Source organism: Garra rufa, chromosome 18, assembly GCF_049309525.1.
Source record: "Garra rufa chromosome 18, GarRuf1.0, whole genome shotgun sequence".
Classification (NCBI taxonomy): domain Eukaryota; kingdom Metazoa; phylum Chordata; class Actinopteri; order Cypriniformes; family Cyprinidae; genus Garra; species Garra rufa.
Window position 1 is genome coordinate 22,427,738 of NC_133378.1, and position 23,986 is coordinate 22,451,723.

General features: G+C 36.2%; 1 protein-coding gene across 4 annotated transcripts in view; it reads left to right on the forward strand.

The window, feature by feature from the left end:
* Positions 1 to 23,986, forward strand: part of rerea (arginine-glutamic acid dipeptide (RE) repeats a) — a 179,617-nt gene that overhangs the window by 59,955 nt on the left and 95,676 nt on the right. For 2 of the 4 annotated variants that reach the window (XM_073822582.1, XM_073822585.1), the window contains exon 1: positions 19,590 to 20,088. The exons of 1 other annotated variant lie outside the window; for it this stretch is intronic. The gene's annotated coding sequence lies outside the window, so the exon portion shown is untranslated. Of the gene's footprint in view, positions 1 to 2,881; positions 2,941 to 19,589; positions 20,089 to 23,986 lie in introns of those variants that run through there. One more of the 4 variants, XM_073822583.1, reaches the window with a different exon arrangement.

A 23,986-nucleotide genomic window follows, 5' to 3' on the forward strand; every position in this document is an offset into this window, starting at 1 on the left:
CAGCAGGCATTACTCAGTGATTTGAAACATTAAGAGTAGTATGCTACTTTATGTATGCTACTAGCTATGTTTCTTACATGTCTGTTATTTTGAGCTTTTATTCAGTTTTGTGTAAATACATCTTAACATCTAGTTTATTCATTGCATTTGGAGGTGTGATGAACTGAATGGAAAAGTTAAGTCTGCATGATTGGATATGGTATTCCAAATGTAGTAATCTGGATAATCTTTGAATACTCTGCACATTTTTAGGGCCCTATGATTTCCGCGATGCAGAAAACACGGATGGAATCGCAGAATCCAGCCATAAAAATGGAATTTGCTGTGTAACGCGGAATTTGCCAAATTTGGATGAATAAATCAAAAGTAGGTTAGTACACTTAAATCAAAACGCGATATGGACTAGTGTCTGTGAATATATATAATCATATATATATATATCAGAAAAATTTAAATATGCAACAGTATTTCTGAAAAAAATAATAAAGATTATAAAATAATAATAAAGAAATAAAATAAATATAAATTATTTTTTATAAAATCAATTAATTAGATATGCTTTTGATTATTCTAATTTAATGAAACCAGTAAAATTGAATCCAGAAAATTAATTGAAAACAGAATTTGGTAAAAAAAAAAAAAAAAAAAAAGATAAAAAAAAAAAAGATTAAAAAAGCCCTGAATTTATGGATTTAAAAAAAAAAAAAAAGTATTTTATAGGGCCTTAACAATTTAATTTTTGTTAAACTTACAATAAATTGCTGTTAAATTGTATAAGTTTAATTTGAATTTTGTTTATATGATTTCAATTAATTAGACATGTTTTTTATTCATTTTATTTATATAATTTTTATTTAACTGCTAAAACGGAATCTAGAAAAAAAATAAGCGGAAAATTTAGAATACAGAAAAATTAAAACAGAAAAAATTTAATTTTAGAAAAAATAAAGCAGATTTTGGGAATAAAACGGATTTCATAGGGCCCTACATTATACATACTACATACTTCACATCATACATACTACTTAGTATGCAGAGTTTAGTATCATGTACTTTTATAGTATTTATTAATAATTTTTAATATTAATATTTTACCTTTTAAATTTTCAGTTTCCATTTTAATTTTAGTAGCTTTATGTACGTTTGAAATTTTTAGTTATATATATTTTTAGTTATATATAGTATGTATGTGTATGTATGTATATATATATATATATATATATATATATATATATATATATATATATATATATATATATATATATATATATATATATATATATATATAAAACTAAAAATTACAAACATATATACATATTAAAAAAAATTGTATTTACTGTCGTTTTTTTGTTTATTTTTATTTATTGTTATAGTCATTTTAGTACTTAAGTATCCGATTTTTTTTGATTATAAGTTTTTCATCTGATTGATATTTAATTTTTTAAATCTTTATTTCAATGAACTAAAGCAATTTTAGTTGTACAATTATTTTTAGTTGTAGTTAACAATAAAGACTTTGCTAGTATGGTAGTATGCTGTTTATAACAGTATTTAAAGGGTTAGTTCACCTAAAAATTAAACATTTTGTCATCATTTACTCACCCTCATGTTTTCAAAACCTATATGACTTTCTTTTGTCTGTGGAACACAAAAGATATTTCAAAGAACAAGTATTCTTTAACCAGACTGACCCTATTGTCTTCTACTGTATGGATGAAAAAACAGACATTTTGAAATATTTTTGTCGTCTTTTGTGTCACACAGGTTTGGAATGACATGAGGGTGAGTAAAAATGACAGAATATTCATTTTTGGGTGAACTATCTCTTTAAGCACCATATGCCGTAAAGTTTACAGTTATTCCTGTACTGAGATAGAGAAACATAGACATGGACAGACGTGAACATGCAGCTGTTTAGGAGGAAAGAGCCCAATGTTTTAATACAGTGATCTAATCCTGTGAGTTAATAACCTTTATCTGTAGTAATTGCAGCGGGCTAAATGCTCTAATTCTGTGGAACAGATGTCCCAGAGGCTCAGAGACGGTTCACCAGACCAACAGCCATGTCACAGGCGTGTGTTGGGGAAACAGAGCTTTATTTTATTTTTTTAACCGTATTAAATCAAAGCAGACCATATGCTGGAACACACGCAACAAATCCAAAGCACAAGCAACCCTGGTTGTTTTCCTCCCGCTTTTGGTCAAGGGCTTGCTAAATATTACCTTAGCACAATATACACACACCCAGATAAAGGAAACACTGTCTCTCCTGTGTGAAATGTTTGGGATTAGCAGTAAGTGTGTTTCAGCCCTCATAAATCAGCCCTTCCAGCTGCTTTCTGTTTTCTCTCTGAAAGGCTCACGAGTGCTCGGATGCTCCACCGAGCGACGATGCTGAATGTAAAATGTCAATGTTTTTGAACAGGTGCTGTGAGGCAAGGTCCTGATGTTTTTATTTCCACAGCGCTGGCTGGGAGGAAGAGCTGCTTAAGGAGCAGGATGGGAGTTAAATGCGCGTGGAGGAGGGATAGAAATCGGTGTGTGTGTTTTGAGGGTGGGGGGAGGCAAATGGAGTCTCTAAAGGGAGTTCATGTTTGGATTCATTTCGAAAGCCCAAACCAAGTGGCTGCAACTTGCACACTGTTCTTTTCTTCAGTTCCCCCCTCATTGTTTATGACAGCAGTCGACGTTTTTTAAATAAATCATCAGCGCTAATTCCAGGTGACGCATTAATCTTCGGTTTGTTTCCTCGTGTGCATTAAGGCGCGATGGCTGGGTGCTGTTTCTTCATTTATTGCTTGCTTTTATTCACTTGCTCGCTCATGCATTCATGATTTATTTCCTTCCCTTCTTTTCTTTTGTCTATTTTTGCTTCCCCCAGAGTGTGGTACTGTGAATGCCTGTAAAGAGGGGCTGCGGGTCCTCGGAGACGTAGTCGAGGTTAGTCAGCATTACAGCTGTAAATCCAGCTGTTTCTTTTCTAACATCTCCTTGTTTTCCGCCTCCGATGCCAACATCACACCTATTTGATGCTTCCCAGAACTCCCTTTTGTTTGACTCAATTACCAAACACTGTTTGCGCACATCATCCTTTAAAGCAGTGATTCCCAACTGTTTGTGTCTTGAGGCCCATCAGGGCACAAGCACCTCTTCATTGACACCAAACCAAAAATGTGGCCTTTTTTCAATGAAAATATAGTCATTAGGGATTCAAACACGTAGCCCTGAAACTCTATTGTAATTGTTAGAGTGGCCAAGGATCAGCAATTTCCACATAAAACTGATCGGGCAGAGCAAACCGTAAGTCATAGAGACTTGAAACTTGGGGGGATGGTAAGACTCCAAGGCTTGCTCCAATTGGCCTGACGAAATTGGCAAAATTTTAGGGTATTTTGCATTAAAAAAAAAAAAAAACTTTTGCAAGCTAGTCCTAGGATTTTCGTTTGATCGAAACCAAACCAGTGCAGGAAGATTCTCTGTAGAGTGAACATAAATAATTATCAAAAAAAGTAGAACTTTCAACTCTCCATCGCAAAGGAATGCCAAAATGTTCGAAATGGGCAGGCCGCCTTTACTAAAATGGCTATAACTTTTGAACGGAATGAGATATCTTCGCCAAACCATTTGTCCTATCGACATTAAAATGTGTACACACGGTCTTGGGCCAAAGTGCCACAAGTGTTTATAAGGACATTTGCATATCTCCAAAAACGTGGCAGTCATAGGACGATAAACTTTGAGCACCTGTTAGACAAGGTTAATTGAGGTCGTTTGGAATAAAACTCGACGGTCCAAACAAACGGTTTTCAAGGGCGTAAGCGATTTTATATTGCATGTTTTTTCACACATATGCACGATATTCATATCATACATATCAGACCTCCTCTTTCCGAACATCTTTGCCTCTAGAACCACTGCCGTCAATCAAACCATTTGTTAAATGATTGACAAAATGTATAAAACTTTTTGTGAACTAGTCCTAGGTTTTTTGTTTAATCTGGGAAAAAAAACACTGCAGTGCAATTATTTGGACTCTATAGGTCAGCAATTATCAAAAAAAGGTTAAAATTTAAATTTTGGCAAGCTATAACAGTGTGTTCAAATATACCCAAAAGCCTATAAAACCTAAATGAAAACTCAAAACTTCACAAAACGTGGTGAACACATGTGACGGGTGATTCTTAACAAGCATGCAAAGTTTTAGGGAGATCGGACAACAGCGGGTGCTATAATTGTCATAAACGTTAAAAACATCATATTTCTGTGATAAATTACGAGAATTACTACAAAAAAAATGATTACTTAATCATTGATTCAGGTGGTTAAAGGCTTGCTAAATAATGTGTAATGTCTTTTTTTCATATGTGCTTGAATGTCTTAAAGCGCTTGAACCCCGGTAATCGCTGCTTACAGCTATATTAGTGTATTGGAAGTCGTTTAGAATTGTGATTGTATTGCTTTCTTTTAAGTAAATTCAATTGCTAGATTTTACAAGATTTGTGTTACGACAATTTTAGCCTTTTTTACAACTGTAAAATGGGTCAGTGACAAATAAAATTGTCCAAGAAAAGATAAAATCTTAAAATATTTTTTTGTTTTTCAGCTTGTTTTTGCACAGTGCCCATTTATTTTTTCAGATTTTTCCAGATTTTCATCATTATGAAAAATATCTTACCAAGTAGTGCCAAGTTGATCCTGTTTAAATAGATATTCACCCAAAAATGAAAATTCTGTCATTAATTACTTACCCTCATGTCGTTCCAAACCTGTAAGACCTTCGTTCATCTTTGGACAACAAATTAAGATATTTTTGATAAAATCCAAGAGCTTACTGACCCTGAACTGACATGTTCAAGGCCCAGAAAGGTAGTAAGGACATTGATAATGGTTCAACCATAATTTTATGAAACTACAAGATTACTTTTTGTGTGCAAAGACAAAAAAAAGCCTTTATTTAACAATTTCTTCTCTTCCGTGTCAGTCTTAGTCGCACGTTCACAATGCGAAAGTACCGTGACACGTGTGGTGCTGCTGACAATTTTTTATTTTTTTTTTGTGCACATAAAGTATTCTCGTACCTTCATAAAATTAAGGTTGAAACACTGATGTCACATGGACTATTTTAACAGTGTCCTTACTACCTTTCTGGGCCTTGAACTTGTCAGTTGCGTTGCTGTCCATGCAGGGTCAGAATTTCATCAAAAATACCTTAATTTGTGTTCCAAAGATGAACAAAGGTCTTACAGGTTTGGAACGACATGAGGATGAGCAATTAATGACAGAATTTTCATTTTTGAGTGAACAATCCCACTGGTTTGGAATCACTGCTTTAAACCTCATCACGTTAACAGTGACTTGCGTGTGTCCTTGTAATAATGTTCGACTGACCCCACCCTGTTTAGCATGACAAACACGACCGTAGCGCTTCTGTCCGTTCTCAATGCCGCCCACACTGCATGTCGGCCCAGTATGTGTGATGCATGTGATTGTTTTGATGTGACCCCTCCTGTTAGCTAGCTGAAAAAGTGACAGGCTGCATCAGCGGATGCAAATGACGGTAATAAATCCAGCAATGATATGGAGGCAGTGCCTCTTAAAGCACCAGAGCGGCTTACTTAATGAGTTTGATAATTGGCTTTCTGCTGGCTACGTCTCCCTTTTTCTCGTCACACCTCCCTCTCCTTCTCTCGGTTTCTCCTTCTACATAGCTTTTAACATCCTTCACTGTGGGGATGGGCAACTGAATGGAACAAAATACCTTAAATATTCAGTTAAATTATGAGTTAAGGGGATAGTTCACCCAAAAATGAAAATGTGATGTTCATCTGCTTACCCCCAGGGCATCCAAGATGTAGGTGACTTTGTTTCTTCAGTAGAACACAAACAAAGACTTTTATCTCAAACTGTTGCAGCCTGTTAGTCATATAACCCACGGCTTTGAGAGTCAAAAAACATACACAGACAAGACCAAATTAAACCCTGCGGCTCGTGACGATACATTGAGGTGTTAAGACACAAAACGATCGGTCTGTACAAGAAACTGAACTATATATATATATATATTCGAATTGATCAGTCACGCATATACGTCACTTGTTTACACAGTGCGTAGTGGCTACTCAAAATGGTAATTACTTGTGCTTATCCTGATTCTGGCAACTAATTAAAAAAACTCTTGCACAGAGTGATCATTTTCTGTACTTAATACCTCAATGTATCGTCACGAGCCACAGGATTTAATTTAGTTTTGTCTGTGTATGTTTTTTTTGACTCTCAATGCTGTGGATCCCATTGACTGCCATTATATGACTGACAACAGTGTCAGTTAAAAATCTTTGTTTGTTTTAATTTGAATTATTTATATTTAATTTGGTATTTAATTGCATAAAAACAAGTCTTTGTTTATATTTTATATGTATTGATTTATTTGTTTTCATTTATTTTTTACTTACATTTGAGATTTTTTTTATAAATAGTTCGTTTATTATAAATTTGTATTTTAAAAAAATTCCTTTTTATTTTATATATTTATTTTCAATTGGAAAAAACAGTAAGTTTTCACAAACTTTGTTTATTTTAGAATTGTAATTATTTTTTGCTTTATATTTATTTGTGTTAATTTTCATTTTCTTAATTTATTTAAATTTTATTTTTTAAATATTTTTATTTCTAATTTTAATTAATATTTTATTATAATTTATATTTGAAATTTCATATTTATTTTATATATTTATATATTTAATTGGATAAGACGTCAATTAGTAAGTTTCTTTTTATTTTGTTTATATTTAAACATTTTACGGTTACGGTTTAAGTTAAACATCTTTGTTTGTGTTCTACTGAAGAAACAAAGTCACTTACGTCTTGGATGCCCTGGGGGTAAGCAGATAAACATCAAATTTTCATTTTTGGGTGAACTATCCCTTTAAGGTGCCATATTATTCAAAATGATACAAATTCAGCTCTTTTTAAAATAGTTCAGCCAAAAATGAAAATCCTGTCATTAATTACTCACCCTCATGTTGTTCCAAACCCGTAAAACCTTCGTTCATCTTTGAAACACAAATTGAGATCTTTTCGAACGTGGCAGTTGTGTTGCTACGCATGCAGGGTCAGAAAGCTCTCAGATTTCATCAAAATATCTTAATTTGTGTTCTGAAGATGAACGAAGGTCTTACAGGTTTGGAACGACAAGAGGGTGAGTAATTAATGCCATAATTTTCATTTTTGACTGAACTATCCCTTTAACTCTTGTTTTTAAATTAAAGACAGCTTCTCCGTGTCTTTTCTCACATCACTAAACTTGGCCCATCGTATGTAATTTCTTAACCGATAGCATGCAGATAAGTGAGAAATCCATTGTGACACGAGGACAGGCTACGGAGACAACTGTCATGATGTCTTTGCTTGAGATTTTCACAATCGTTCACGAGCCCACACACACACGACTGCCCTAAATGCATGCTGACTTCAGTGTTGAGAACATCGCTGGAAAGATGTCAGCGTTCAGGATGATTCAGTGCCCCAGCGGAGTGACTGTGACACCGTTTCACTCAGCTAGGCTCGTGTAGCTGGTATTGTGGGGTTTGTTTTCCGCCATCTGGAGGAATGTACCTGCAGTAAAGGGAGAACAATGCTCCCTCTGTAGTTCCTGTGAGCGTTTTCAGGGCACTACATCTAAGACGAAGCCGTTTTGTTATCATTCCTCGTCGCTCTCCTGTGACGGGCGTTACGAGGGCACGCGGAGGGTGCAAACCTGACAGGACGGGGCGAGAGAAGTGTGAAAATCACACCTTGCCAATTGAGTATGATCTCATCTGCATTTGAATGGTTTTCCAGCTGGTAAGCGCAGCCTAGGGCATGATGACTGCTGAAACAACAGTGTGAGATACTGCTGAGAGCATTTACCGTGTGACAATAGCCTTAATGCTTTGCTTTAAGCTTTTCAGCTTTAAGATGTTAATACAGCCGAGGAAGGTGGAACTTCTTTCCCTTTTCCTTTCCTAGCAAATGTTTACAATCTTGCAGACAAGTTTACATTGCTAATTGCTTCGCAGTGTATTGAAAAGTTCCGTCCGCTGGACTTTGTGGCACTGCACAATATGTAACTTATATGTGGTTTGTTAGTCATCCAAACCATCTTGTTCTGTTTTGGGCAAGGCTGATGGTAGCTACTTGGCACTGGCGCCTGGAGTGAGAAGTAAACAATGAATCACCAACAGCAGTTTCAGAATTTCCCACTGCTGTAAAAGTCATCAAACTCCACATTTCAGCACGACATGAATGCACGTTACTACATTTATAACCTCCGGGAGAATTTTTGTGTCTCTTGTGTTTTTGCGAGATAGGGACTGTGATGCAGTTCCTCATACTGTCCATTGGGTGGCAGAGTGAGAGACTCATGGTCGTGTAGATGTGCCTTCTCACATGCCAGACACTACTGGCTTGATCTAATGGATCTGGACAGAGGAGCTTAAAGCAACATCCTCCATTCACTTCTTTTTTTGTTTTACCCTTTAAAATCAGCTGTATCCTAAAAGGGGTTCAAGCATGTATTTGTGTGGTGTTTTTTTTTTTCCTTCAACTTTTTTTATTTCATGTTTTTTTATATATATATATATATATATATATATATATATATATATATCAGGGCTCTAGAGTGCGACCAATTTGGTCGCATGTGCGACTTAATTTCTCAATGGTGCGACTAAAAAAAATCAAAGGTTGCACCGGTGCGACCAGCCGTTCGAGGTGGAAAAAAACGAAACTCCGTCACTCTTAAAGTCTCCCTGTTGCTCAACAACAGACACGCATTAGACCCATATCGTGGTCTAAACCAATCAGAGATAAAGGACCCCCCCCCCCCCTCTGATTGTCCGTGGTCCAGATATTGTCAAGCGTTTACAACGCCTCCTCCGCAAAAACACGGACTGGATCGCGGACTCCATTCATAAAAAACGAATTTACTATGGCGCGGAATGCCACGTAATACGTTGATTTCTGGAATGATAAATCAAAAGTTGGTCTGTCACTTAATTCAAATCGCAATATGGACTAGTGTCTATGAAAACTGAAAGGCAAAAAGACCGTTTAAAATGAATCCTGCATGTTCCGTTTGCCTCTATGTATTAATGGTGGAGACGTGTATTTTTTTAACTACACGTGTATAGGCTACTGAAGCACGCGTGACGCTCCCGCTAATTTTTGGCATTTGCATCTCACATGAACAGATAAACTCAATCTCCAAACCTACTGTGTCACTTTTACCGTTTCATTTGAGAAAGCATCATATCATACTGTACACAGAAACTTCAAGGCAACCTGTCAAAATAAGAGTACGGTTTAACATGAAACAGAACAATATTAGTCCTGTATTACTTTTGTACAGTATAATGTAGGTGCTTATATATTCCTATTTATAAATCATATATATGTTTGCCAAAAATTAAAAAGGTTTATTTTTCATTTGATTAAAAATAAATACATGTTTATGCTTTCATTTGATTATGAGAAAAATTAAAACAAGAATTTAAAAAAATAAAATAAAATAAAAAAACAATTGTAGAGCCCTATTGTTCAAAATGTTAAAATAGAGAGTTTTGTCCTTATTTTTTCACTGAAATGTTTTCGTTATTACACAAAGTAGGGTAAAGTACTGGGGAAAAAAATATGCTTCAAATAAAGAACTTTATATTGACCAGATTGTTAGTTAATCATTTACAAGTCAATATTGCCTATATGGACAGGGATTAAAAAATAAATAAAATAAAAAAGTAAAAAAAAAGTGAACTTGTAAAACTGCGGTGTTGAATGTGATGCGGTTGAAAATTTGGGTGCACCTAACTTTTGTGCTGGTGCACCTAAGAAAAAAAGTTAGGCGCACCAGTGCAACCAGTGCAAAAAGTTAGTCTAGAGCCCTGTATATATATATATATATATATATATATATAATCAAATGAATAAATTCTAGTCTTTTACTTTTATTAAAATTTTAACAATTTTTATTTATTTGGATTCAGCTGAATTCATTTGAATTTTTTGTTTATATTGTGTGTGTGTGTGTGTGTGTGTGTGTAATTTTATAATGTTAATTTTTTCTATTTATTTTATTTATTTGGTTACTATATTTGTTTATATATTTTGTTTATTTATTACATTTGTTTCTATACTTATTTAATTATAGTCATTGGATAAACACGTATTTTACTTAAATATTTTTATTTATTTAAATTTTACATTTTTATTTGTATTATTTTTATAAATAATTAATAGTTTATTATAAATTTTAGATTTTAAATATTTACTATTTCTTTTATATATTTAAATTTCAGTTGGAGAAAACAAGCCAGTATGTTTTTTTTAATTGTTTATATTGTAGAATTTTAATTACTTATATTTATTTTTATATTTAATTGCATGAAAGTCTTTATTGTCTGTTTAAATTTTATATGCATTTGTTAATTTATTATCATCTATTTATTTTTTTATTTAAATGTGATATTTTTATTTTTTAAACATTTTTATAAATAGTTAATAGTTTATTAGAATTTTATATTTTAAATATTTCGTATGTATTTTATATATTTATATTTAATTGGATAAAACAAGTCAGTAAGTTTTTTTCCCCAAATGTTTATATTTTAGAATTTTAATTATTTATATTTATAAAAACAAGTCTTTATTTTCTGTCAATTTTATATTTATTTGTTTATTTATTGTAATTTATTTTTTATTTGTGTAAATTTAAGGTTTTTATTTTTTTCAATATTTTTTATTAATAGTTTATTATAAATTTATATTTTTAAATATTTTCTATTTATTTTATATATTTATATTCAATTGGATAAGTCAATTAGTACGTTTTTTATGATTTTGTTTGTATTTTAGAATTTTAATTATTTATATTTAATTTGGTATTTAACTGCCAAATATATATATTTAATTGGATAAAAAAAAGTCAGTTAGTAAGTTTTAAAAATGTTGCTTATATTTTAGAATTTTCATTATTTTTGGTTTATATATATATATATTTATATATTTATTTATTTCCATTTTTTAAATTTATTTAAATTTGAGTTTTTATTTTGTAAATATTTTTATAAATAGGTAATATTTTATTATAATTTTATATATTGATATTTTAAATATTTAATATTTATTTAATATTTATATTTAATTAGATAAATTATTTTTTTATTTTGTTTATATTTAAAAATTGTAATCAAATTTATTTTATATTAAATTGGATAAAAACTAGTGTTTATTTTCTGTTTATATTTTATATGTATTCGTTTATTTTCATTTATTTTTAGATTTTTAAAAAATAAACTATTTCATAAATAGTTTATTATAATTTTAGATTTTAAATATTTTCGATTTATTTTATATATTTAAATTAAATTCAATAAAGAAAGTCAATAAGTATTTTTTTTGCTAATATTTTATATGTATTTATTTATTCATTCTCAAATGAACAACAAGCAAGTCTTACTTTATATGTCAAATTTTAAATATTTGAATAAGCCTGTTTGTTAACTTAGACAAATGCTCACCAGCTCTTGCCCTGAGACATCCTTAGCGAATGCTCTTAATATATATACAATCATGGGGTGAGTAAAGTAGCACCTGGGGAGGCTTGTGTGTGTGTGTGTGTGTGTGTGTGTGTGTGTGTTTATACCTCGGTCTTGAGCAAGAGAGTCAAAGAGAGCAGCAAAAGGAGGGGTTTGTGCCCTGACGGAGTATTTACCACCGTCAAACAAAGAGAAAATTTGCGGCGTCCACACGGGAGCTTCACAGCTACTTAAAAATCTGCAAGCGCTCGTGGATGAATCCGGCCAAGCGCTTCTGTTTATTTTCAGAAGTAACCACTCATTTAGATCTGAGTACGAGTTTACGCATGAAGCTGAAAACTAGTCAGCCCGTCAGGGCGGTTTGCCACTCGTCTCTCAGCGAGCTCTGCGCTGTGTAATTACGTGAGAAGAAAGACACATAGACCTCCCCTTCACATTCCCTGATCTAATTTGTTTGCCGGGTGACAGCAACACATCTGGAATTGTGGATGCTTATGTTGCTTTTTCCTAATGTGATGGTTTTCGAATCGAACTGTCCCTTGAAAGATGGATTTTTATGAGTTTGTGTAGCTTGGCAATACGATAAATAACCTCGCCGAAGTGTCGCAGGGTTTGAGGTTTCACAAGCCTGCCAAATATGGATGAATAGCAAAGTAAACAATATAACTATGCAGGACTTGCCACAGGGCAATCTCTCAATGAAATTGAGCGTTCCTGCCTCGCTTCAAAAGGCGTTTGCTTTCTTCTTGTGCTGTTTATAATGTTAAATAATGGGTTGGAACGCAGTTATCTCTTTAACTACTGTTTAACGGCGGAGCCTTGTAATGTTTTACCACGTCAAAAAGCGCAGATTACTCTGGAATCCCTTGATGAGATGATATAAGAAAATGTTTATTGCCGTACTATAAACTGATCCAAACCTCAGCCTAACAATATGCGTAACTCCATTGAAGCTGAAACCCATTACGTTTCCTTTGTGAGTCATTCTTGAATAGGACGATGCAGTAAAATACATTAAAATTTGGCCGTTTTTATAGTCAAAGAGGGTTTGGTTACAGTCATTCTGTGATTTCTGCTTGTTTTCACCCCTCAAGTCTCAAAACTTGTAAAATAGTCTCATCTGAAAGTAGCAGAGTGCTAAAATGGCACCCGGCAAATTGAAGTCAAGGTCTTTTCGTCTGCTAGTAGAGAGAGGCTGTCAGCTGATGGACTGTGTGTGTCTGAAGGAAAAGTAAATGGGGGTGGAAGTGGCTGATGTCTGTTGAAGGGAAGCACGAGTGTTTGTTCCCGATGGCAGGCATCAGAGTGTGAATATGACCTCTGGTGGAAAAAAAGTGCGTGAGGAAAAAGAAAAGGCGACGGCTGCTGAGATCAACCTCTACTTTTAGGCACTCTGGACTACTGTTATTTTGTATCGCTTTGAAATGGGCCGTTTCAGGCGGTATGGTTTGCTCGAAGACACAGGGAAGAGCACGTTTTATAATAAGCGGTGGAATAAATCCTGTCTATCCCTGAAATGGTGTGAAAGATTATGTTTAATTTCTTCATGCTGTTTTTACTCCTCGATACCTCGGCCGAACCATATACCAGAGAACATTTGCTTTTGAATGTTTCTCTTTTTCTTTTTCTTTCTCTCTCTCTCTCTCTCTCTTCCGCTTGTCTGCTGATCCCTGGTGAATGCATTAAATGAAGTTACTAGATATGAGTGCTTAAGGGGCCAGGGCCTCCCAGGCTTGCCAAGGCGCTCAGAAGCTTGGCTCACTCAGCCATGTCATCTTTTCTTTCTCGTGGTTTTCTATTTTTTTTGTTGTTTCAGCTACTGGCTGACTTATTAGGATGGCAGGGCATTTGAAGTCTTCAATACCTTCATTGAAAGACAATCAGCCTGGAGGAGGCATAATAAATCAGTCATGTACATCTAATTATTTTGTTGAAGTTCATCAAATCGGTAAGGAGGGACCTTTATTGGTTACAATAAAGCACTCCACCCTAACACATCCCTGTATTCCATCCTATCACCTATAGCCTAACTGTACATACATATTTATTGTCAATTTTTACAAATTATTATTATTATTTTCTATTTTTATTTTTGGTCTATTTATGCTTACATATGTGTATTTTTTTCTTATTCTCTTATTTTTATTGTCTGTGCGTCTCTGTGTACTGGAAGCTAATAACACTGAAACAAATTCCTTGTATGCGCAAGCATACTTGGCAATAAAGCTCTTTCTGATTCTGATTCTTATACATTTTTCCCTCCTTTTAATCATCAAATATAAAATGGTTTTAGCATCTAATCAAATTATAAAGGCATGTTCATGTTGTCTCATATCCACAGAAATCAGCCCTTGTTTTCATAAAAAAAAAAAAAAAAAAACTAAACTTGAGGTTACATTGAAGTATTTACACTGAAAGTAAATGGGCCAGTTTTTGAAATATGAAGCTTATAGAGGGTTTGCACTTATGTCACAATTTGGTCAGTTACCCTGGATGCGCGACCATATTGGTGATACTTGGATGTAAACAATAGCATGGATTGCATGCTTAATGTACTACTGAATACATTGTTCTGCTAATTTATGGAAAAACATGTGGAAGCTGCTTAATCGTATAGAAAGGGACTTAGTAAGCAGGAAAGGGTGCAATATTTTGACAAACCAAAGTTAATAGGTGGTAAAGATACATACAAGCAGTATTAATTAAAATATTAGCCTAATATTTCACCTACCTGAGCAGAAATGGTGAGAACAAACACAAATGTTGTCAAGATTCTTGGCCTGGAAATCCAGGTTCAGTTTGGCCAACCACAGACACTGTTTGTTCCTCAGTTTTTTCAATCTTCTCCTTGATTAATTTGTTTAACTGATTAGTTTGGCCCAAAACATGACAATAATTAATCATTTTCAGCAGCAATAATCAGATAAATTTGCGAGTTTCATTCGGTTCAGTGGCATTGTTTATGTCCAGTGCCGCCAATATGGCCGATTGATGACACGTAGTGAAAGCACTTTAAAGTTAACGCCAAGTAGGAAACCAAAATTTTAAGCATTTTACATTTAATCCAAAACAATAACTCAAGGCATTAACAAATTTTAAAATATAACAATTTTATTTGTGAACTTACGTTCAGCTATTTCTATTAACAGTTACCTTAAACTATTTCTGAATTTTCGGATCATCAGTCATCAAAGCTTGGTAAATATTGCCCACAGACACGGATATTTACTTTTAAGGGTGTGTTCACACTTGTAGGTTGTTTTGTTTGGTTCCTGTTCCAGATCAAAAAGGAAAATGATACATTTGGTCCTGGGCCACTTAGCGTTCATACTGTCATTTTTGACAGCGAACATAAAGATACCAAACCTAAAGACATAGTAATTGGTCGGGTTGAATGACATAGGTTTTGTGACGGAACTCACCAAACACTCCAGACAAGAAGAAAATGTGCGTCCGACTTAAAGCGAAAGTACACCTAGCCGTCTACTGGAAGAAGCACGCTCATTGTTGCGTGTATTGCGTATATGATTTTGTTTTCACCACCTGCAAACTTACAAAGAGCTCATAAAAGTAGAAAATCGTTTCTCCACTTTTCCCCTCTGCTCAGTTTTTGTATACACGGCCTTTTCCCTTTGTGAAATAATGTTGCATAGCATTGCATCGCATTTTGTCATTACTTGCTGCTTTTGGTTTGTTTAGAAGTATTTGGTTTGTGTTGCGTTCATATTTCATTCGAAGCTCACCAGAGTTTGTTTGGAAGCGGACTGAGACCCATCTTTTTAGCTGTCTCGTTGCCAGGGTTTGGATGGCAGCGTTCACACTTACTCAAATGAACTGCGTTAACAGAGCAATCGCACCAGAGTTTGTTTTAATCGAACCAAACATGACAAGTGTGAACACCATCAATTTCACCAAGCTGATAACTCACTAAAAACTCCCGTAGATCATGTTCTCATGCTATTTTCACAAAACAAAGTGTTTTATATCTGAGTTGTGAGTTGTACTTATTTGTAAAAATGAGTCTTCCCATTATCGCCATTATATTGTTCATTCAGACTGATTCACAAATGCAGAACACACACTAACACAAGAGGCGGAATTTATTGCATGAACCAGTCACAGTTGAAAATAACCAGTCATATCCAATCATATCGAGATGGGGGCATCGTCTCCTCTCACGTGACTTTCCCACATTTATTATCAGTTACCCCCCACCAAACTTACCTCATGCTTTAGGAGGTCTGTTAAAACTCAATGGGCTCAAGGGAGGCTAGACTCAGAACTCGCTGTAACTATACCTGCTGGTGTCGCTGTTGGACAACATTTTTTTAGACAAACAAGCGATTTCTACACCATTATATATATTATATTTTGTAATATTGGCATTTTTGTACTACAATTGCCTTCACACTAAAACCTTAACACAAACATTGTTTACATCTGTTGTGTTGTATTGAAATTGTTTTGTAGTTTTGAAATGTATGGATTGCCTTTTTTAAAAAGAATACAACAGACAAGTCAAAATTAATTTTAGTGTAATCAACGTCATGCGACAAATGCTGTCGATTGAGCCCGTCTTGTATTGAACCTGGCATATTTCTTTAATTCTTGTCATCTCAAGCTAAACCCTTCAATAATACATTGGTGTGAAGGGGTCAGGGTACAGTAGCTGAGGCATTGTGATGGGTATTGAATGCAGAGCAGAACTGAATAGACACAGTCAGCTTCCCAGATACATGCTTAGGCCTGTAGAATGCAGAATGCTTTGCTTGTAACTGCACCGGTTGTCTCCTTTCATTATCGGTTAATGGTGCCCAACTTGACAGGGCCATGTGATAAACAGAGGAGCTGTGAAATCCTGGAGGTGGAGTTCTCGTCTGCCTGATAATGGGATCTCATCTGCTGTTGCGAATGCCTACAGAACAGCCATCTGAGCGCATGAAATGCAAAGCATTCACAATTTCGGTGCTCTTTTCGGCTTACATTTTCCCTGAACGCTCAGTTGAGAATTTATCAAAGCCATCGGAATAGTATGCATATGCATGTTTGTTTTACCCTGCCGAACGTCAGTCATCTAGAAGAAGTGTTTGTTTGCACATAACATCACGATGATTTAATATTCCTGGAAGAAACACAATCTATACATTGTTGAGGCAGTCCCCACGTGGCTGGCGAACACGCACCTTCCGTGGTGATTCATTTCTGAGCGCTAATTAACTGTCTGCCACCATGTCAAATGCATTGTTGTGTATTTTTCTCATGAGCCAGAGTAGCTAATCTCCCATTGGCTGATAGCAATGATTGGTATCTCTTTGAAAACTACATTCTCTAAATATCTTCCCCGTGCACGGCGAGGATCTTGCATAAGCAAGTGACTCAGGTTTCCTGTTGGGCACATTGTAAGTGCTATCAGGGCGGCTCGGGGAGATAAATATGGATGCACTTGAGTAAATGTAATAAATACGCCTGAATGTGAAGCTCAAACGCTTTCCAAGAGGGGAGGAGGGTAGCCTGCTGGGGTGTGAGTGTGTGTATGTGTGTGTGCAAGTGTGTACGTGTGGGTGCATGGCAGAGCTAAGGATTGTCAGGAGAAACAGAAGTCACACTGTCTCTGGCTCCCCTGGAGCTGGAAAGCGTTTGCCAGCACTGGGATCACTAGGGACACCTCCTCCTTTTGAAAACCTGACAGGCTACATGGTTTGCAGCACAATAAAGGGCCTGCAGTACACCAAACTCACTTCCTATTGATCTTAGCTGCCTCTGCAAATATGACGTTGGTGAAGAGAAAATCCTTATTACTGTTTTTTTTGTTTTTGTTTGTTTATAGGATTGAGATATTCTACAATGGAACATTTCATTAGTATTTGGGTCAATGACGTGATGCTCTTTTCTGTTGTCTGTTAAGTTTAAATATACACTACCAGTCAAACATTTTTGGACGGTAATGTATTTAAAGAAGTCTCTTTGCTCACCAAGCCTGCATTTATTTGATCCAAAGAAGAGCAAAAACAGTCAAATTTAGAATATTCTCTACTATTTTAAAAAACATTTTTCTATTTGAATATATTTTAAAATGTTATTTATTTCTGTGGTCAAAGCAAAATTTTCAGCATCATTACACTCCAGGCTTTGGTGTCGCGTGATCCTTCAGAAATCATTCTAATATGCGGATTTGCTGTTCAAGAAACCATTTTTATTATTATGATCAATATTTAAAACAGTTGAGTAGACTTTTCAGGATTTTTTGCTGAATAGAAAGATCCAAAGATCAACATTTATCTGAAATAATAAAAGCTTTTGTAACTTTATACACTATACCATTCAAAAGCTTGGAGTGGAAAGTGGAAAGAAATGATAGAAATTAATACTTTTTTTTTAGTGAGGATGCTTTAAATTGATGAAAGGCGATGATAACGACATTTATATATGTTACAACAGATTTCTATTTAGAATAAATGCTGTTCGTCTGAACTTTCTATTCATCAAAGAAACCTGGAAAAAATCTACTCGGCTGTTTTCAACATAAATGTTTTTAAGCAGCAAATCAGAATATTAGAATGATTTCTCAACGATCGTGTGACTAAAAATTCAGCTTCGAAATCACAGGAATAAATTATATTTAGTAAAAATATTTCGAAATTTGACTGTTTTTGCTGTACTTTGGATCAAATAAATGCAGGCTTGGTGAGCAGAAAAGACTTCTTTAAAAAACATTAAAAATCTTACTGTCCAAAAACATGGTAGTGTAGATAAACAGATCACACAAATGTAGTTCATACTGATTTAAAAGCCATTTTTAAGTTGTCCTTATTTATTTATTTAGTCAAGGCCTAAACTAAAAAAAGGGTTAAATAAATAAACAAATATGCAGGAAGACCATTTTTCTGTAATAGGACGAGATATCCGTTAAAACACTTCTTTAGATCTATGACTATGAGTTCACTTGTGTATGCATTGCATATACATAGGCTATCCCATTGATGTTTTGTTCAAGTTGTCAAATATTTTTTTTCTTTAAAAATGTGTTTGAAAAGGTGTATTCAAATGTGTATTCAAGGTGCAAGGAAAGTATTTTAGTATTTGATGAGTCCACTTGACATTTTCAGAAACATTAAATCAAATATTTGATTGAAATGAAAAAAAAAAGGGTTTATAAATGCATGAAAGCAACATGAATGCTTTTTTTAAAAAAAGATAGATTTTTCACATCTGCCATCATTAGGGCAATGCTGTTGTTGTTAAATAATCAAATTATTTTTATTCTGTATAAAAGCACAAAATCAGTTTTGATTCTTAAAACGCAACAAAGAATGCACGTTTTAAATGCACATTTGTGAATACATGCTGCTTCCATGTTGGGCGGGGGTGAAATGGAGTAATTAATTCATTATGTGAATATGCAAATGAGAATGAGAGCAGCAACGCACAATGTATGTGTAATTTTCACTGGTTGTTTTGTTCTCAGCCCCAATCATTTGGCAGCGAAGCACGGCAATAAAAACTGGCCGTTCATTATTGGACACAGAAAATCAATAGCCAGGAATCTGTGGTTGATTTAAACGGTAGGGCTTTTGATTTTTGCCGTGTTTTCTGTGATTATCCATTTGTTGTTATTCGTGCTGCTGGAGGTGGAGTCGTCAGCATGCACATTAATATTCCGTACAGCCGCCGTGTGAATCTGGATTCAACGTCTTGCTTACCGATGCAGTTTCTTTTACCGACCATATCCCCACGGTTTACGATCAATCACGACTCCGGTCCGATCATTCGTCGTCGGTAATCATTAGAATCCAGTCCGTGTTTTTGTTTTGCTCGCTTTTTAGAAGTGGTGTGTGAGTGTGAGTGTGAGTGTGTGTGTGTGTGTGTGTGTGTGTGTGTGTGTGTGTGTGTGTGTGTGTGTGTGTGTGTGTGTGTGTGTGTGTGTGTGTGTGTGTGTGTGTGTGGTGGAGGGGAGGGGGGTAATTCTCCTTCACTAGTGTCTGGATAAAGAAAGACTAGGTCAGCCATGTGGATGCGTCTGTTGAACAGCTGAAGAGGAGGAGGAGGGGGTTCTACAGAAAGAGAGTGAGATACAGAGAGAGAGAGCGCGAGCGAACGTGCTGTGTGTTCATATGAAAGAGGGAGCGTGTGCGTGTGTGAAAAAGGAAGCGGAGTCTGTAAACGCCGAACTCACTGATTTCCTACCCTCCACAAACTCAAGCTTTCGGAGTTATCACACGGCGAAAAGGAGGAGGGGGAACCGCGTACGTTCAGAAGACGAGTCCCCGGGCGGTCCGAATGCGAATAAATTAGTAAAGCGAGGTTGTCTTTTGTTGAGGCATTTGCCTCGTTTCTCCTCTTGTATGGACAGCGGCTCTCTCAGGATAAAGTATCGGCGCGATAGTGCTCAGCCCTCGGCTTCTTGGATTTTGGCCCAGGCCGAGAAGTTCGGCAGGGTCATTTGCAACGAACAGACGTGGAATTGTGTTTGAAGTTGTTTGCAGCAGCCCGATAGGAACTTAGATCATCAGACTGGCGGGTGAGTAGTGCCTTGGCGACATTGCCTGTGTACAAAAAGAAAGAAGACCGACGGAGTTTAGAGGGCTTGAGTGGGTGGGAAGGTAAATGGGATGGGATGGGATGGGGGGGGATAGAGATGGAATGTTGGCAATTGCTACAGGCTCACAAGTTGAAAGCAGCAGCTTGTGCTTTTTTATAGCATGTTTCACTTTTGCTCTCGCTGTTTTTGAAAGAGACGAGCACTGCGTGTGTGTGTAATCTTTTTAGGATGCTTTACGGCTTTCTAGTAAGTAGTTGAAGTTCTGTGTTTGCTTCCATATATTAAGTGAGCAACTCAAGCATTAAGTGAATTATTAATGCTCGGCTAGCAGCATAAATGGTGCATTTAGACTTGGAGGTGCTGAGGCTCTTCAATACATTAAGCATGCGGTGTTTAGCATTATCAAACACCATCACAACAGCGCGTTTGCACTGACCCCAACCCTCACATGCTGGAAGAGACCTTTTGTTTACTGAAAACCCTGGGAGCAGGGGAGGAGAGCTTTTGGTAGACCTGCTTGACCAGTTGGAGTCTGCTATGGGACGGCCAAGTCTGCCTAACTTCCCTTTGTTAACTTGAAACACTTGAACCGTGGCCCATGATGGGAACAAACATGGCCGGTTATGGTCCTAGAGTGTACGCTCTTAAAAATAAAGGCTTTTTATTGGTTCCACAAAGAAACTTGAACATCCATGGAACCTTTCGACAAAAGCTTCTTTAGATTTTTTTTTTTCAAAATAGTTCTTTTAAGAACTTGTTACTGAAAGGTTCTTTGAACCTTTATTTTTAAGAGTGTAGTTACTGTTTTGTGGGGGGGTACACTGTTAGTCATAGAAGAACCATTTTTGCTTCAGTGGTCATTTCTTAAAAGAATGTTTTTATGTCTTTGTGTGAACCTTTTGTACAGTTTTACGGATGTTAAATGTTCTTCATGCTACCATACACTCTTCAAAATAAAGCTTCAACAAGGGTGTTTTGCAGTGATGCCTTAGAACCATTATTGGTTCTCCAAAGAACCTTTCAGTGAAAAGTTCTTAAACATTTTAAGGAAAATTCTAAAAATACTTTTTTTACTATAAAGAGCATTTTCTACATTTAAAAGTTTCCATGGATGTTCAATGTTTTTCATGGAACCACCGATGCCAATAAAGAACCCTTATTTTTAAGAGTGTAGTTAGTTATTTTTAGACGTGTAGGTTGAAAAGGCTTGTCTGAAACCGTTTTTGTTTCACAGTCTGCCTTATCTGATCTCGTTCTCCATGCTGTGCATGTGCATGTGGAGGAAGCGTCTTGTATATCCTCTTTGGTTTATTGGTCATACTTGAATTTCATGTGACTGTTCAGTTCTTAGGAGTAAAAACCACACTATGTTTTCCTCACTTTGCATATGTAAGAGATGTAGCTATTTGTGCTAAGAAGGGCCTACTCTTTTGTGGCCCAAAGTGCTCGCCCCATCCCCCAACACTGGGATGTTTTTCCTCTCCAGTTGTGCAACAAGATGGTAATTGGTGTATCTAAAGCTTTGAGGTGGCCAGTCGCACTCTGCTAGTAGTTTTGCGGGGTTTCCCAAACCCACCGAAAAAACACAAAGATTAGGATTAAACGTCAGCAAAAAGATGGCATTGACCGGTCTGGAAACGTATAGACATCTGTAATCTGTAATCATAACAACTATGTACAGAGTATCTGTCCTAATCCTTAGGTTCATAGAAAATGGAGAGCGTGAGAGAGAGAAGAAAAGCTTTTATAAACCCCTGTTACACATGCCATGGCTTTGAGGGTAGCCTGAGGTGAAAGAAATCAAACATTTAGTGAAGCGTCTCCTGCAGAGGAACTAAAGACTACAGCGAGGAACAGAATGTTTTCATTGTCTTTTGTTACACTCAGGGAAACCTGTTTGAGCCAGATTACTTTAAAACACACCGACCGGCAAGTTTAATATTTGAACACAGCCTGTACAGCCCTTTTGTCACCTGTTTAGATGCGAATACGGCTAATTAGGTTGCGTTTGGTCTTTCCAGACGTCCTCCTTGTCGTCTCCAGTGAGTGACTGGGCTTTTTAAATGACGCTGTGTGTTTTAATGCTCTCGTTATTATATATCTGAGCGCCGGGCCTTCAGTTGCAGCGTGTGGGTGTATGATTAACTGTGTCATCCTTCTCCCTTAACAACTGCTTGCCTTTTTGCTTGAGCAGCCGAGAATGGCTACTAAATGTTTAATGCCTAAGCGCACAGTGACATTTAGCCTTTGTGTTTTCTCTGCCAAAAAAGATGGTTTTGCGTTTAATAGAAATGCACACATCCGTGTGTGTGTGTTATCCTCCACCTTAAAAGCATCAGACGGGCGATACTCTGATCAAAGGCGGTATGCCAGGGCTGACGGAGGGGTTTCTTCATGAAGAGTGTTGTAGCGGATCAGTTGGCGTGCGGTGGCTGCTGAATGTTTGACGGGGCTTGGGCAGGCATGTTATTTAATCTGCTCGCATGATGAAACTGGCTGGTGTTACGCCGCACATCTTTTCTCGCAGAGAGAGGCCTAGCTTTTGCTGAGCTATGCAGTGTTATGCTTAATGAATCGGAGGGCAGAGGTAGTTCACGTCATGTTTCGCATTGCATCATCACGGGAAAACCTTTACTCGTCCAAAACAACTCCTCGAATCGTTTCGAACGGTCGCCTCGAGGGTTTTCAGCTTGGGCTTTGTCTCTGTGAACTTGTAGGTAGACTCTCCTTTGTTTACAAGAATGTGTTGGCACTTTCCCCTTGATAATAGATACAGTAACCACAGGCGCCTGCTCATAGCCCTAGTGACAAAGAGACCTGACACTGTCAAACTATAAACAGCTCAAGCAGCTGAGTCGTCTGAATGCTTCTGTAGCAGCAAGTACTAAGAGCAGATTGATATCTGTCTGGTAATAGGCTCGTCTTTGTTTGACTCATTCCTCAGGCTTCACAGGAACATGGTATGGTGTTTCAGCAACACTCTCTTTGTCTTATTTGCTGTTCATTCGTATGCCAGAAGGTAGTGTTGAAGTTAATCTGATAAAGTCGAATCGGTCGATTTATGCATTAAACATACATCTTGTGCGAGAATCCAGCCTTGTTGATGTCAAATAAATGTAAACCTGAGGAGCGCGAGAAGTTAATGGGCGTAATTGAAACTGATATTTTTTTAATAAGCCCTAAAGCAGCTGAGCCCTTTGCTCGAGATGTCTCGCACATGTTAAGTGAGAGGGGACATCTGGACCTGTTAATTCAGCACATGGTCATAAAGTGAGGTTGGGGGTCCCACAGGCCTCACTGTTTTCCTGTTCTGTTAGGGATGTCAGATGGAGTCTTTTATGCTTTATGTGCCTGCACGCTCTTACTAGTATGCGCTCTGTCCTTGTCCTTGTAGAGAAACACTTGCTGTGGTGATAAACATATTATAAAAATGTAGTCCTCGCTCAAGTGCTGTCGTCTTGAAAAGCATGCGTTGGATCGAAGTGTTTTTTGCTTAGAAAGGATCCAGATTTCTTAGACTGCTGGAATGGAGCACAGTTTGTGGCTGTGTTCCTAAACATGATCGTTTTTTTCTACAAGTGCTATTTGTTATGGAACTTGTCATTTATTTTATGTATCTTCTTGCCATTCCTACATAGTATTGCTTTCTTTCATACATGAAACGCGAAAGAAGACAGAATCCTTAGGCAGCTTGTCCGTACTTATGAAAATAAATAAATGTTTTTCAATGCCTAACACTAATATACAAGCATAATAGCAGTCCAGTGGTTTTTAACCTTTGACTTTACGTTCCCGTTGAGACTGTATTTAAAGGTCCTTCAACATTTCTCACATTATCACAGTTTATTGGCTATAGTTTAGAAAATGGTTATAAAAT